Here is a 14,083-nt window from a genome sequence, read left to right as displayed (position 1 = left end):
AGTTATACATTTTACAGTATTTTCTCCCAGTATGTGACTTCCCTGTTCATTTCTCAATTATATCTTTTGATAAGCAAAAGTTTTAATTTGTAAAATTTTGATAAAATTCAACTTCTCAATTTTTTCTTTTACAGTTAGTATTTTTATTGTTCTGCCTAAAATACATATTTTAAATGAGTTTAGATATTCTTCTATGCTTCTTTTTAGAGGTTCTAAAGTTTTAACTTTTTGTGTTTAGGATTATGACCCATCTCAATTTTTTTTTTTTTTCATTAAAGACGAGGGTTCTCCATGTAGGTCAGGCTGGTCTCGAACTCCTGACCTCACCTCAGGTGATCTGCCCACCTTGGACTCCCCAAGTGCTAGGATTACAGGCGTGAGTCACGGCGCCTGGCCCCATCTCAATATTTTTTAAGTGTATGAAGTGGAAATAGCCAAAGTACATTTTTGTTTTCCCGTATATCTTTCCATTTTACCAGTACCATTTGTTGATAAAACTGCCTTTTCTCTTATTTAGTTGCATTTTTTACTTGGTTGAAAATTGGTCATACAAGTATTAATTTTTAAAATACTGTGCCAGACAAACAAAATGACAACATTTGGCTTAGTTTTACCAATATGTAGCTTTTGCTTTACAGAAAGGAAGGAGTAACTTGTCTCTACTAAGTTTTTATTTTATATCAAGCATGATGTTAGTTACCTTTTAAAATTTATCCTACTAATTTTAAAAATTTCATTTCTTTCATTGTATTAATTAAAATCATGTAAAACAGTTCGACTGGCTGAATTTTTAAAATTCAGCTTTATTGAAATCTAATTGACATGTAATAAAATTTACCAATTTTATTTATGATTTTATGAGTTTTGACTGATCTAAACAGTCATATACTGTGTGTCACAATACTACTGTGATAGAGAAATTTTTTATTACCTCAAAAACTTTTTCTCATGTCCATTTGCAGTTACTCCCAGCCACCTCTCCAAAACAGTCAGCCACAGTCAACCACTAATCTTTTTGCTGTAAATATACTTTTGCTTTTAGTAGAATTTCACGTAAATAAAATCATGCAGTGTGAGGTCTTTTTTGGTTGGCTTCTTTCACTTAGCATCATGTTTTTAATTCACTTTTGTTATATTTATCAGTAGTTCATTCTATTTAATTGCTGAGTAGTATTACGTAGTGTGTATATACCACAATTTGTCCAATATTGGTAAATTCTTTAGTCTGGAATATTATTAGAACCTATAATTTTCAATCCATTAACATAATTCAGTTGTTTTATGTCTACTTTACTGGAAATAAATTTGCTGTCAATTACAATAGACAACAGTAAATTCAGTTATATAAGAATGTGAGATGAGAGAATTCAAAGTTTCAAACATCCACGCTGATATTTTAAAAAGGTAACAGCTCAAAGAAGTGTTTGCCAACACTAAGAGAGTGATTACAATGACATACCTAGAGATAAACTGGGGGGTAAAGCAAAAGATTTTGTCTTACACATTTTAGATTATATAACATTATTTTTGTTATTAATTATTTGTATTAGTTTCTCTAAAAAAAGACAGCTGTAATATGTGACAATGTTTCTCTGAGTTGACAGAGAAATGAATCAGTCATAATCAGGACTTGAAAAAAAGAAAGTAGACATTGTAGGGGAATGTTATAATCTATAGAAGCAAATTCATAGGATGCTCAAGCAAAAACAAGACTTAACTTGAATGAAAAAGAGAAAGGAAGAAGAAACAATAGTATAAATAAAAAATAAATAATTGTAGAGAAAGTAAAGGAAATACAAATAATACTAATTTATTAGTAGTACTAATAATAACTAAAAAACTTGAAAACCCTATATATGGTTGTGAATAAAAAAATCCCCTAGCATTTATATATTCAGAAGTTATTATTTCTGTTTTGGGGCATTAACCATGTAGAGAACATATACAAAATGCAATTGGTAGACATTCTACTACTCATGTAATAGCGTTTAGGAAGAAGTTTAAGAACAGTTACTTTTTGGAGTGACAACATCAGTTTGGCAGTATAGGCGATCCCTCACTCGTATCTCCTCATAGCAGCAATAATTTGACAGCCAGCCATAGGCAAGCATACCTTTGAGGGAACTTTGGGATTCACACAGGAGGGTGCAAAATCTTATTAGAGCTCAAGACCAAGTAAAGCTGTTTTGAGAGTACAGACCCACGCCCAGAAAGTAGACTCACTGACGATGGTCTTAGTTTCAGACTCAGAAATGGCGCAATCCCCAGGGGACTCAGCTACAGCCCCATTTGGTCTTGGTCATGCTACAACAACCATCTTCCAAGATACCTGGAGGAGTCACATCTATTCACGTGGTGACAGACCCACTAACCTCAGTCCTGGCTGTGACTCTTAAAAGGAGCTCTTACAACCCAGCTTTATCTCATTCCAGTCATTGTCCAGGACCACTACTGTCTGCCCAGGGATTCATCATGAGATGCTCTCATCCATGCTTCCAGAGTCTGGCCTGCAAACCTCAATCCTGGCTGTAGATCCTGAAGCATTCCTATGAATGGACTCCAGCCACTCTAATCCACAGTCCAGGGCACCAGACCTGCTCGCCCATAGATCTATCCAGTGATTCACTAAGAGCCCCAATCTAGAACCCAGAGGGAGCTACACCAAACCACACACCTGGTAACAGGCTTATTATTTGTGGACCCTGAAGCATACCCTCATTCCAACATTCACTCTGCTGACCAGGCTCCTGGAGGCAGTCCCATTCTATCAGGGATCAGATAAGGTCCATGCTCATTCATGCTTCTAATAACAGGCCAGCCAACAGTGGATTTAGTGGCAGGACTAAATGTGACCTGACTCCAACCTTGCTTGATGGAACCCTGGAGAAAAACAGTCTAGACACTGAATAGAAGGGTTTACCTGCCAAAACTAATCTGTAAAGATTAGGGCAGGTGTTTACTTCTTCATATGCATAGACTAATATAAAGCTGCATGGATGACAATGAATCAGGCAAACATGATACCATGAAAGGAAACTAATAAAGCTCCAGTAGCCAACATGAAAGAAATGAAGATCTAAGATTAATGAGATGCATTAAAACAGATAGACAACTAAATGAAATTGGGAAGACAATGCATGGACAAAATTAAAATTTTAATCAAGTAATAGAAACCAAAAAAAAATAGAAATCCTGGAGCTGAAGAGTACAGTGACAGAACTGCAAAATTAAGTGGAAACGTTACACAGTAGACTAAACCATGTGGAAGAAAGAATTAGTGAATTTGAAAAGTGAAAAAAAGTAAGAGACCTATTGAACATGACCAAGCACATAAATATATGAATTATGGAAATCTCAGAAGAAGAGAGGAGAGCAGAAAGTTTATTTAAGGAAATAATGCCTGAAAATTTCCCAAATCTTGGAAAAACCTATGGACAGCTAGATTCATGAAGCTCAAAAGGTCCCAAAGAAGATCAATTCAAAGAGAAATACTCTGAGAGACATTACAATTAAACTGTCAAAAATCAAAGACAAAGAATCTTGAAAGCAGCAAAAGAAAAGAGACTCATCACATACAAAGGAAGCTCAGTAAGGCTATCAGTAAACTCCTCTGCAGAAACTTTGCATGAAAGGAGGGAGTGGAGTAATATATTCAATGTGCAGAAAGAAAAAATAAACTGTCAACCAAGAATGCTGCACCTGACAAACTAAATATTATATGCTATCATTACAAAAAATAAAACCACACAATATCCTTTTTCTGTTCTACAAATTTTAGGAATACTAATTTGGCCTAAGTTCTTTGAGATGCTGTCACAAAACTGTCGTCTTGAGATTTTATGAGAGAGATTTTTGGCATCAATCAAATGAGTCTTTGCTTCCCCTGATCTCTCTTTGGAGAGTAACGCTGTGCACATGAGTGTGTATGAGTGAAAATCTACAACAAGTATGCCTTTCAATTCATTTCTTATCAAAGGTTGAGTGGGTGAAAGGGGAAATGTGGGCAAATTTCTATAGTGACAATTTGTTCTTTCTTTAAATAGAATTTACTTTACTATCTTTTTAAAAAGAAGGTGGAGTTCAGAAGGTGATTTTGTGTGTGTAGAGGTGATGCTAATAGGGGTTATGATGGGGCATAAAAAGAATGCTTAAGTTTAGAAACCTTGATAAGATTTAATAGATATTAATCTATAAAAATGAATTAAAAGCCTTGTAAATTTCAGTAAATCTTCTTTCACCTTCTCACTCTTAATCCAATGACAATACATTATCTTATTCATTTTATTTTCGTATTTTGATATTACATACTAAGGCAACTAAGAAAGGAAGGAAGGTAGAAAGGAATGACAAAAAGCCAGATTTTAATTTTCTATTAGCAGGATTTCTCATGCTTTAATTTCCAGCTGATTTTGTAACATCTAATTTAGTTTACAGTGACCATCAGTATTCAAAATACACTTTTGGTTTTCTTTTAACTCCATAAAGAACTAGTATTTAAGTTTCGCTGTGCACAAGATAGAACTACTGTATTCCACTTTTGTTGTCTAGTGATAAGTGACAAAGTGTGAACTTTCTTTGGTATAAAAAGGCCTCTGTCTATAAATGTGCATCTACTCATCTAATAGTATTACACTTGAAATGCTTAGAAAATATAATTTTGTTCAAATTTGAAAAGAACAATCTTTTTAATGTTATGTATAGACTATGCAGGGTAATTATATTATAACTTAACTTATTATAATTAACTTACCTTGGATAGCATATGTATAATATTAAAAACAATAAAATTCTCCATTTTTTTGGTAAGAATATTGTAACTTTTTCAATTATGACAAAATACATATAACATAAAGTTTATTATGTTAACCATTTTTAAGTATACAGTTGAAAAGTGTTAAGTATAATTCAAACTGTTATGCAACCAATTTTAACTTTTTTATCATGCAAAATTGAAACTCTATACCCACTAAAGAACTCCCATTTTCTCTTCTTCATACCCCCAGCAACCACTATTTTACTTTCTGTGAGTTTGACTACTTTACATACTTTTTATCAGTGAAATCATACATTATTTGTGACTGGTTTATTTCACTTAGTATAATGTCTCAAAGGTTCATCTATGTTGTAGCATGTATCAGAATTATCTTTCTTTTGAAAAACTGAATAATATCCTATTGTATGTGTATACCACAATTTGTGTATCTATTCATCTATTGGTGGGCACTGGAGTTGCTTCCACCTTGTGCCTATTTTGAGTAATGCTGCTATCAACATGTGTATGCATCTACTGTTTTCCATTAAGCTAAGATATGAGACTTAGCAATTGCATAAGCTCCAAAATTTTAAACTTAAATATATTTTTAAGTTGTAATAATAGAACTGAACATTTTGCTTTTGCCTTTCTCCCTTTCTACTCTAAAACATTTCAATTATCATGATGTAGAAAAAGATCTAATATTCAGAAAAGCCCTGTATTATGAAAGATAACATGAATTTCAGGACCATTTGAAAAACTTTACATCCTAAAAGAAGCCAGGATTCTGTTTTGTTTTAATCTAAGGCTAAAACTTCTACTTTTTATTCAGATTTATCCACACAACATTCCATCAGAATTTTCTACTGTCTTGCAATACTTTGAATCATACATAAAGCCTTCTTTATTCTGGAATGTGAATTGTTCTAAAAGTTGAACTCTTTTGCATTTTTACACATTTTATTATTACAAGTAAAACTCCACTCACTTTTTAAAATATTGTCTATGAGATTTATATTTTGACAATTTACATTGTGGGGGTTCCAGTGCAATATTCACATAAAACACACAACATAGTTAAGTAAAAGAGAATATTTTATAAACCTCTTATGCCAGTCCTGCCTCCCTTGGTTCCAAGCATGATAAGAGTTAGTGTCACCATGCAGAAAACAATTTTTACTTCCATTGAGCCAGATTCATGGTCATTTGGTGTCCAGGATAGATTTGCTTTAAGGCCAATCCGAGTGATTTTTGCCTTAATGGATGCCTGGTCCTCTCTGGTAATGGGAAGGGCAAAGAAGTTGGTGCCCATCTATGCTGTGTTGGTGTTCACAAGATTCTGATATATTTCCTGTAACCGAAATACATCTTCAAAACTGCATCATGAGGGCAGACATTTTATAATGATCATGGTCCAGTCTCAATTGCACAAGTGAAAAAGTTGCCCATATCATGTCCAGCATCCCTGATATTATTTTTATTTGACTGTAAAAGTAATTCTCAACTTGTCTGCTTTCACCTTGCCTGCAGAAGTTGTATGCATATGTGTTTGTGGCTGTATTAACTTTTGACTCATGGCTGAATTGCCAGATGATACCAGATCTCTCCCTGCACTTTATAAAAGAAATATTATTAAATACAATAAATGACTTATTTGTTACCATTATGCCTTTGAATGTATGCACAATATTCTCAGGGAGTCTCCCTTAGGGATTTATTAGGCATACAAATCTCTCATATGTGTACATTGTAAGGATATGCAATTCAAAATAAGTAATTAAAAAACAGATACACTATCAAAAAAATACATGTGTACAAATGTTTAAATATTTAAAACCGGGTTTGCAGGACTTGAACGTGAAAGATTTCTGCTATAAAACTAAGCAATGTCTGGCTTGTATAACATTTGGAATCAGCCTCAATGTATGTTTTAAGTCTTGACTACTCAGATATCAGACAGGCACCTGTCCTTTCACATCTGCTTTGTCCAACAACTGTATTACCTCTCATCTTTGTCACTGAGCTAGATGAAACATTGAAACAGTCAAAGAGTGCTTTTATTCTCATTTTTAAAATAGAAAGTAGGTGACTTCCACAGAAATATACAAATGGGTAGAGTCAATATATGATTAAAAGCTTTATGTTTTGATAACAAAGTATTACATTTTATATTTGAGGCCATAGTTTGACCCATGATCTGACAGGGCTACAGAAAAGGGCATATATGAAACAAAGATAATTATGTTTTGTCCATCAACTCTTTCCTTCAGTCATTTATGGGGACTAAGATTCCTTCCCAGTTCTCAGCCCTTGAGAAAAGGAGTTATAATCTTCAGAAAAAGGCCACATCTAACCTGCTAAAGAGTTCGGTAATATTCTTCTGTTGTAGAATATGACGTATTCACTGAGCAAACAAGATTTATATACACTTGTATATCGCTGCAATAGATTAATATATTAATGTAGTCACTCATATTTTAAAAAGCCCTATTGTAAAAATGGATATTCATATATATCTAAGATAAGGGAGCAAAATAAATATATTTTAGAGAATTTCTTAGAGACAGAAGAAAAATATCTGCTTTTTAAGAAGAAAAAATTCTATCACAGAAGATGCTAGCTTAGAAAAACTGAACTGTGATAACAATGACTGGTTATTACTTAAGAAACAAACAAGAAAAAATAAAAAATACAGCAACTAATAGTCATAAAATGCTACAAATAAAATAAACATTTTAATATATTGTAAAATAAACATAAAAATGATTATACAAATCCAAGTTCATGTACCATTCCCAATTAAGGAAAATCCTTAAACAATATGAATCAGTTTAATAATTTTTTGTAAAAACAGCTGTATGTTGTCTCTGTGATCTTTGATCCTACCACTGTGCAATATTATGCAAATGCCACATCTTCTTTTACGTTTGATTTGTGTTTTTTTTTTCATTTCCTTGAACTTCCTAAATTTTCCTTACTGCTTTTATAAATCCTATAAATGATCAAACTACTTGAATTCATGGGAATGTACAAATATTTATTTAAATAAATTGAATTACAATAGGATTTTTTTTTTTTTTGCTTTCTATATTTATTTTAAAAAAAAATTCCAGAATGGGTAAGAGAACAATCATCAAGGATGTAGGTGCCAGACACAGGGCCGAAGGTAGCTAGAAAAGTATGCCTTAGCGAAGTTATGGATCTAGCCTCATTCCTACCTTGTTTTAATAGCTGTACCTAATATAAATAGCTAAGTTTTCCATTATTCTAGATTCCTTTGCCCCATCTACAAATATGGCACAGCTAGCTTGACTTGCAGGGCCTCACTTGAAGGACCCCATGTACACACAGGCCAGTATAGCAGTACTAGGCTAACTAGAAGGATCTCATCCCCATATGTGGTCTCATTTCAAGTCTGTAGATGACTACCTTCATTGTTGTGTGCAAGATGGTTTCACCCCTTAAAAATATAGCCACTTCAGCATAAAATAGTTAAATCTTTGTAATGATCAATTCATCCTACCTCCTTTTACATGCAGCCGAAAAATCACAGGCTAGAAATATATAACACTGTGAAATTTATATTGTTAGAATCACTGTCCATTAAATGATCACTAGCTAATGGTCACTACATTTACAAATTAAGGAAATTATATATAGAATACTGCAAAAACACAGTAAAAAGACTGAAGTTTGCCCATTTCTGCTCAAGAAGTCTCTTCGCTCCTAAGTTTCATATATTGTTCTTCTGGCTTCAAAATTTCTGCTATTATTACTGTTTTTCCTCCTTTTGATCTTCCTCTTGTTCCCCAGTTCCAGAACTTCCAGAGCTTTCTCACTGAGATGCCATCTTTTTGTATGCCATTTTGAAGAGCTTCAATGATGCCTGCTGAAGAGCGGTTGCTGCCTGTGTAATGTTTTCTCCTGTTTCACTGTCTTTTCTAGCCAGGAGCTCCCACATTTTGGAAATCTCTTCTTTCAGCTTGTTGCACTCATCAGCAGGCAATTTGTTCTTGAATTCTTTCATTTTGGTTTCTGTGTCTTGAATGATTCCTTCAGACTGCTTCAACTCGTTCCTTCTTTCACTGGTCTTCCTCAGCATATTTCTCTGCATTTTTAACCATATTTTCAATATCATCTTTGCTTAACCCACGAGAAGACTGGATTACAATCTGCTGCTCACGTCCTCTGCCTTTATCTTTAGCAGAAACGTGTGCGATCCCATTGGCATCAATGTCAAATGTAACTTCAATCTGAAGAACTCCATGAGGGGCTAGTGGAATTCCAATCAAAGTAAACTGTCCAAGGAGTTTGTTGTCTCCAGTCATCTCTCTCTCACCCTGACACACTAATTTCCACTTGCGTCTGACCATCAGTGGCGGTGGAAAACACCTGGCTCTTCTTGGTTGGAATAGTGGTCTTCCTATTAATAAGTTTGGTAAAGACAACTCCTAGAGTTTCAATACCGAGAGACAGGGGAGTGACATCAAGGAGCAGGACATCCGTGACATCGCCAACCAATACACCTCCCTGAATGGCAGCTCCAATGACCACAGCCTAATCAGGATTGACAGCTTTACTTGGGGCTCTGCCAAAAAGATCCTGCACAGTCTGCTGAACCTTGGGCATCCTAGTCGTGCCACCCCCAAGAACCACTTCTCCTACATCACTCTTGCTGACTTCTGCATCTTGCATAGCTTTTAGGCATGGAGCGATAGTCCTCCTGATTAGATTAGTGACAATCCCTTCAAATTGAGCACGGGTCAACTTCATATTCAAATGCCTGGGTCCAGAAGAATCCATTGTAAGATAGTGCAAATTGATGTCAGTCTGCCTTTTCAGCAGCTTCCCGTACCCTCTGAAGTGCCGTGTTGTCTTTGGTCAAATCAACCTGTCTCTCTCTCTTGAACTCCTTCACAATGTACCATAGCAAGACCTGGTAAGTCTTCTCCGCCTACGTGTCCCCATTTGTGGATTTCACCTCGAAAACTCTTTCTGAATTTCCAGGATAGAAATATCAAAAGTTCCACCACCTAAATCATATACAGCAATGACTTTGTCTTCTGATTTGTCTAGACCATAGGCAAGAGCAGCAGCTGTGGGCTCGTTAACCACCCGAAGCACATTCAGTTCAGACATCTGGCCAGCATCTTTAGTGGCTGTCTCTGCGAGTCATTGAAATAAGCTGGGACTGTGATCACAGCATTTTTTGCTGTGTGCCCCACGTAATTCTCTGCAGTCTCTTTCATCTTCATCAACACAAATGCTCCAATCTGACTTGGAGAATACAATTTCCCATGAGCCTCAACCCAGGCATCACCATTGGAGGCACGGACACTTTTAAAGGGAACATTTTTAATGTTTTTCTGTACTTCAGGATCATCATATCCCCAGCCAATGAGATGCTTGGTAGCATAAAATGTATTGTTTGGGTTGGTGACAGCCTGTCGCTTGGCCGGCATTCCAACAAGTCGCTCACCAACAGCTGTAAAGGCCACAGCTGAAGGGGTGATTCTGGCACCTTCGGCATTCTCCAGCACCTTTGCTTGTTTACCTTCCATAACTGCGGTGCAGGAGTTAGTAGTACCCAAATCAATACCAACAACTGCTCCCTTGATTGTTTCTGATGCATAATCCCGCCTTGAAACAATTGTAAAAACCTCATGACTAAGGCCATTCCAGCCATCCTGGTGGCGGGCGGCCCTGGGGACCCGGGAGGCTGCGCGCCAGGGGACCGGCTGCTGCAGCTCCGCGGGAGCTTATGCTGGTGGATAGATGGAGGAGTACGAAGCAACAAACAGGCGCTCAGGCGGCCGGGAGCTGCGCGGTGCGGTGGTGGCAGCGCTTCTGGAAACCTATAATAAGATTTTTTTTTTTTTTTAATACTTTAAGTTCTAGGGTACATGTGCCTAACGTGCAGGTTTGTTACATATGTATACTTGTGCCATGTTGGTGTGCTGCACCCATCAACTCGTCAGCACCCATCAATTCATCATTTATATCATGTATAACTTCCAATGAAATCCCTCCCCCTCCCCCCTCCCCATGATAGGCCCCAGTGTGTGATGTTCCCCTTCCCGAGTCCAAGTGATCTCATTGTTCAGTTCCCACCTATGAGTGAGAACATGCGGTGTTTGGTTTTCTGTTCTTGTGATAGTTTGCTAAGAATGATGGTTTCCAGCTGCATCCATGTCCCTACAAAGGACACAAACTCATCCTTTTTTATGGCTGCATGGTATTCCATGGTGTATATGTGCCACATTTTCTTTTTTTTTTTTTTTTTTTTTTTTTTGGAGACGGAGTCTCGCTCTGTCGCCCAGGCTGGAGTGCAGTGGCGCAATCTCGGCTCACTGCAAGCTCCGCCTCCCGGGTTCACGCCATTCTCCTGCCTCAGCCTCCCAAGTAGCTGGGACTACAGGCGCCCGCCACCTCGCCCGGCTAGTTTTTTGTATTTTTAGTAGAGACGGGGTTTCACCATGTTAGCCAGGATGGTCTCGATCTCCTGACCTCGTGATCCGCCCGTCTCGGCCTCCCAAAGTGCTGGGATTACAGGCTTGAGCCACCGCGCCCGGCCGTGCCACATTTTCTTAATCCAGTCTGTCACAGATGGACATTTGGGTTGATTCCAAATCTTTGCTATTGTGAATAGTGCCGCAATAAACATACGTGTGCATGTGTCTTTGTAGTAGAATAATTTATAATCCTTTGGGTATATACCCAGTAGTGGGATGGCTGGGTCATATGGTACATCTAGTTCTAGATCCTTGAGGAATGGCCATACTGTTTTCCATAATGGTTGAACTACTTTACAATCCCACCAACAGTGTAAAAGTGTTCCTATTTCTCCACATCCTCTCCAACACCTGTTGTTTCCTGACTTTTTAATGATTGCCATTCTAACTGGTGTGAGATGGTATCTCATTGTGGTTTTGATTTGCATTTCTCTGATGGCGAGTGATGATGAGCATTTTTTCATGTGTCTGTTGGCTGTATGAATGTCTTCTTTTGAGAAATGTCTGTTCATATCCTTTGCCCACTTTTTGAAAGATTTTTTTTAAACTATCTGTTGTTGTAAACTTCAGACAATGTTCACCTCAAGTCTTTTTCTGCTTTAGCTAACTGGGTAAAAATTTAAATGTCATTTTTTCAAAAAAATGTTTGATCTATACATTAATTTTCTTGTTTGATAGTTTTAACTTACATTATAATGTGAATACAATTAATTAACTTTAAGACCTTGAACTAATACAAGATTGAGTTAATGCATGAGAATTAAGACGCTTAAAATTAGAAAAGAAAAAAAAAGAGAATGAGAACAATCTAGGTCACCAAGCATGGTTTTAACTCATATATCTATGTTTTATAAAATATTTTTGCTATTTGTAAAACTATTGTCAACTAAGAAAACTCTAGCTTTAATGTGGTAGACATATTTCTGCTGACAAGATTTGCATATTTGCGCTTATGTGTCGCATGTACATAAACACAAATATAGGCTATTATTATTCAACAAAGTTTATGAATGATAAAAAGGAAAATTCAATAGTTTGGAAGACTACTGGTCTCAGTCTGGTGTTAACAGGCAGTGGCAGAAAGGCACCCCAGGCCTACTTATTTATCCAGATAGTACATATTTTTTTAATTATCAGGGCACTGTTACTTCCCAACAGACTATTAACCTTTTTAGTTTTGTTATTGTTAACAAAAGTTTCATGCTTTTGAAAATAGCTAGAATTCTTAAACATTATTACTTGCTACTGTGTTTATTTTGAATATTCTCATGCTAAACAAGGACTGGAGTCATTTCTTGTTATGCTGTGGATACTTATGACTTACATTCATAGTTTTACATAACATGGGCTGTCAGGTCTCAAATTCAGAATAATATAACTGATTTTTTTTTTTTTTTACATACAATTTTTTGGAGATTACATTTTGGTCATTGGATAGCACCAAGTTTTACTCTCTCAGCTTCAAAAGTAATGGAGGCCATATGTAACCAGATATGTTTGATATTTCCCATTTTTATTGGTTCACTACTGTTATGAACTGTCTTTTCATTTAGCCACAATATGGGAAAGTCTGCTGTAATGTTTATTTGATTTAACTATATGGGCATCTCTTTCCCCAAGGATGCCCAGATAGCTAGTAAAACATTATTTCTGGGTGCTTGCCTGTGAGGGGGTTTCTGGAAGAGATCAGTATTTGGTAAACTGAGTAAAGATGATCACTCTCCCAAAATGTCGATGGGCATTGTTCAATCCATTGAGGTCCTGAATAGAATAAAAAAGTGGAGGAAGGGTGAAATTGCTCTCCTATGGAGCTGAGACATCCAACTTCTTTTGCCTTCAGACATCAATGATTCTAGTTCTTGGGCCTTTGGACTTGGACTGGGACTTACACCAATGACTACCCTTGTTCTCAGGCCTCTGGGCTTGGATTGGCTCTATACCACTAGCACTCTTGGGCTTTCACCCTGCAGATGGTAGATTGTGGGACTTTTCAGCCTCTCCTATGTTATCACATCACAATCCCTCATAATAAATATCTTATTTCCTATATATCTGTCTATCTTATTGGTTCTGTTTGTTTCAAGAACCCTGACTGATACATCTGTCAAATCAAATAAAGGAGTTAAACGTTCCCTAGGTCTATTATGTAAATGTAAAATCTTATTCAAACAAATAAATTTCAATGTATTTTTCAGGGTGAATGGATGCATACACATGTTCATGTGCAAAAATTGGCATAATAATTGTCATTAAGTTGATATTATAGAATATATTGTTTCTTGGTTTAAAAATACCTTTGTTGATTGATGGCATTTGTGAAACACAGTTTAATGGATGAATCAGAAGGCATGAGAAATTTGTTGATGTCTTCACTATCCATAATATGTTACTGCCTTCAGGGTAATCAGTAACTAAAAGTATGTTAAATAGTTTGTTATTATAATATCCCCAAACAGGATTTTATAATCCTCCATTCTTATATTGTTCATAAATTAACCAGAACTATTTAGTTTTGAAGAATGATAGCCACAGTAAAAGACTGCGTCATGCGCTCTTGACAACTTATACTTCACATACCATCTTATAAGTACAGGATTCCCAGTGGAAGATGGCACTGCTAGTCTGTTCTGAGGCAGAGTCAGCATTTTCAGCACTCTTAGTCCAGATGATGTCTTCAAAACGGTATACTACTAACCTAAGATCAATCAAACAAGAAGCAATTATATAGAAAACATAAAATGAGTGTGGGGAAACCTGTGATTTTTCTTTTTACAGTATTATTGGCCTTGTTTTTAAAATTCTGTTTTCTGATAGGTGT

The 14,083-nt window shown here is 36.1% G+C and overlaps 1 pseudogene; it reads right to left on the bottom strand.

Moving 5' to 3' along the window:
* Nucleotides 1-8,028: 8,028 nt before the first annotated feature.
* On the bottom strand, nucleotides 8,029-10,427 carry LOC117087410 (annotated as a pseudogene).
* Between the last annotated feature and the right edge of the window lie 3,656 nt (nucleotides 10,428-14,083).

This window comes from Trachypithecus francoisi, unplaced genomic scaffold (genome assembly GCF_009764315.1).
Source record: "Trachypithecus francoisi isolate TF-2019V2 unplaced genomic scaffold, Tfra_2.0 Lachesis_group10, whole genome shotgun sequence".
NCBI classification, from domain to species: domain Eukaryota; kingdom Metazoa; phylum Chordata; class Mammalia; order Primates; family Cercopithecidae; genus Trachypithecus; species Trachypithecus francoisi.
The sequence above is the reverse complement of the archived record's forward strand: the minus strand, read 5'-3'. Positions and strand labels throughout refer to the sequence as shown.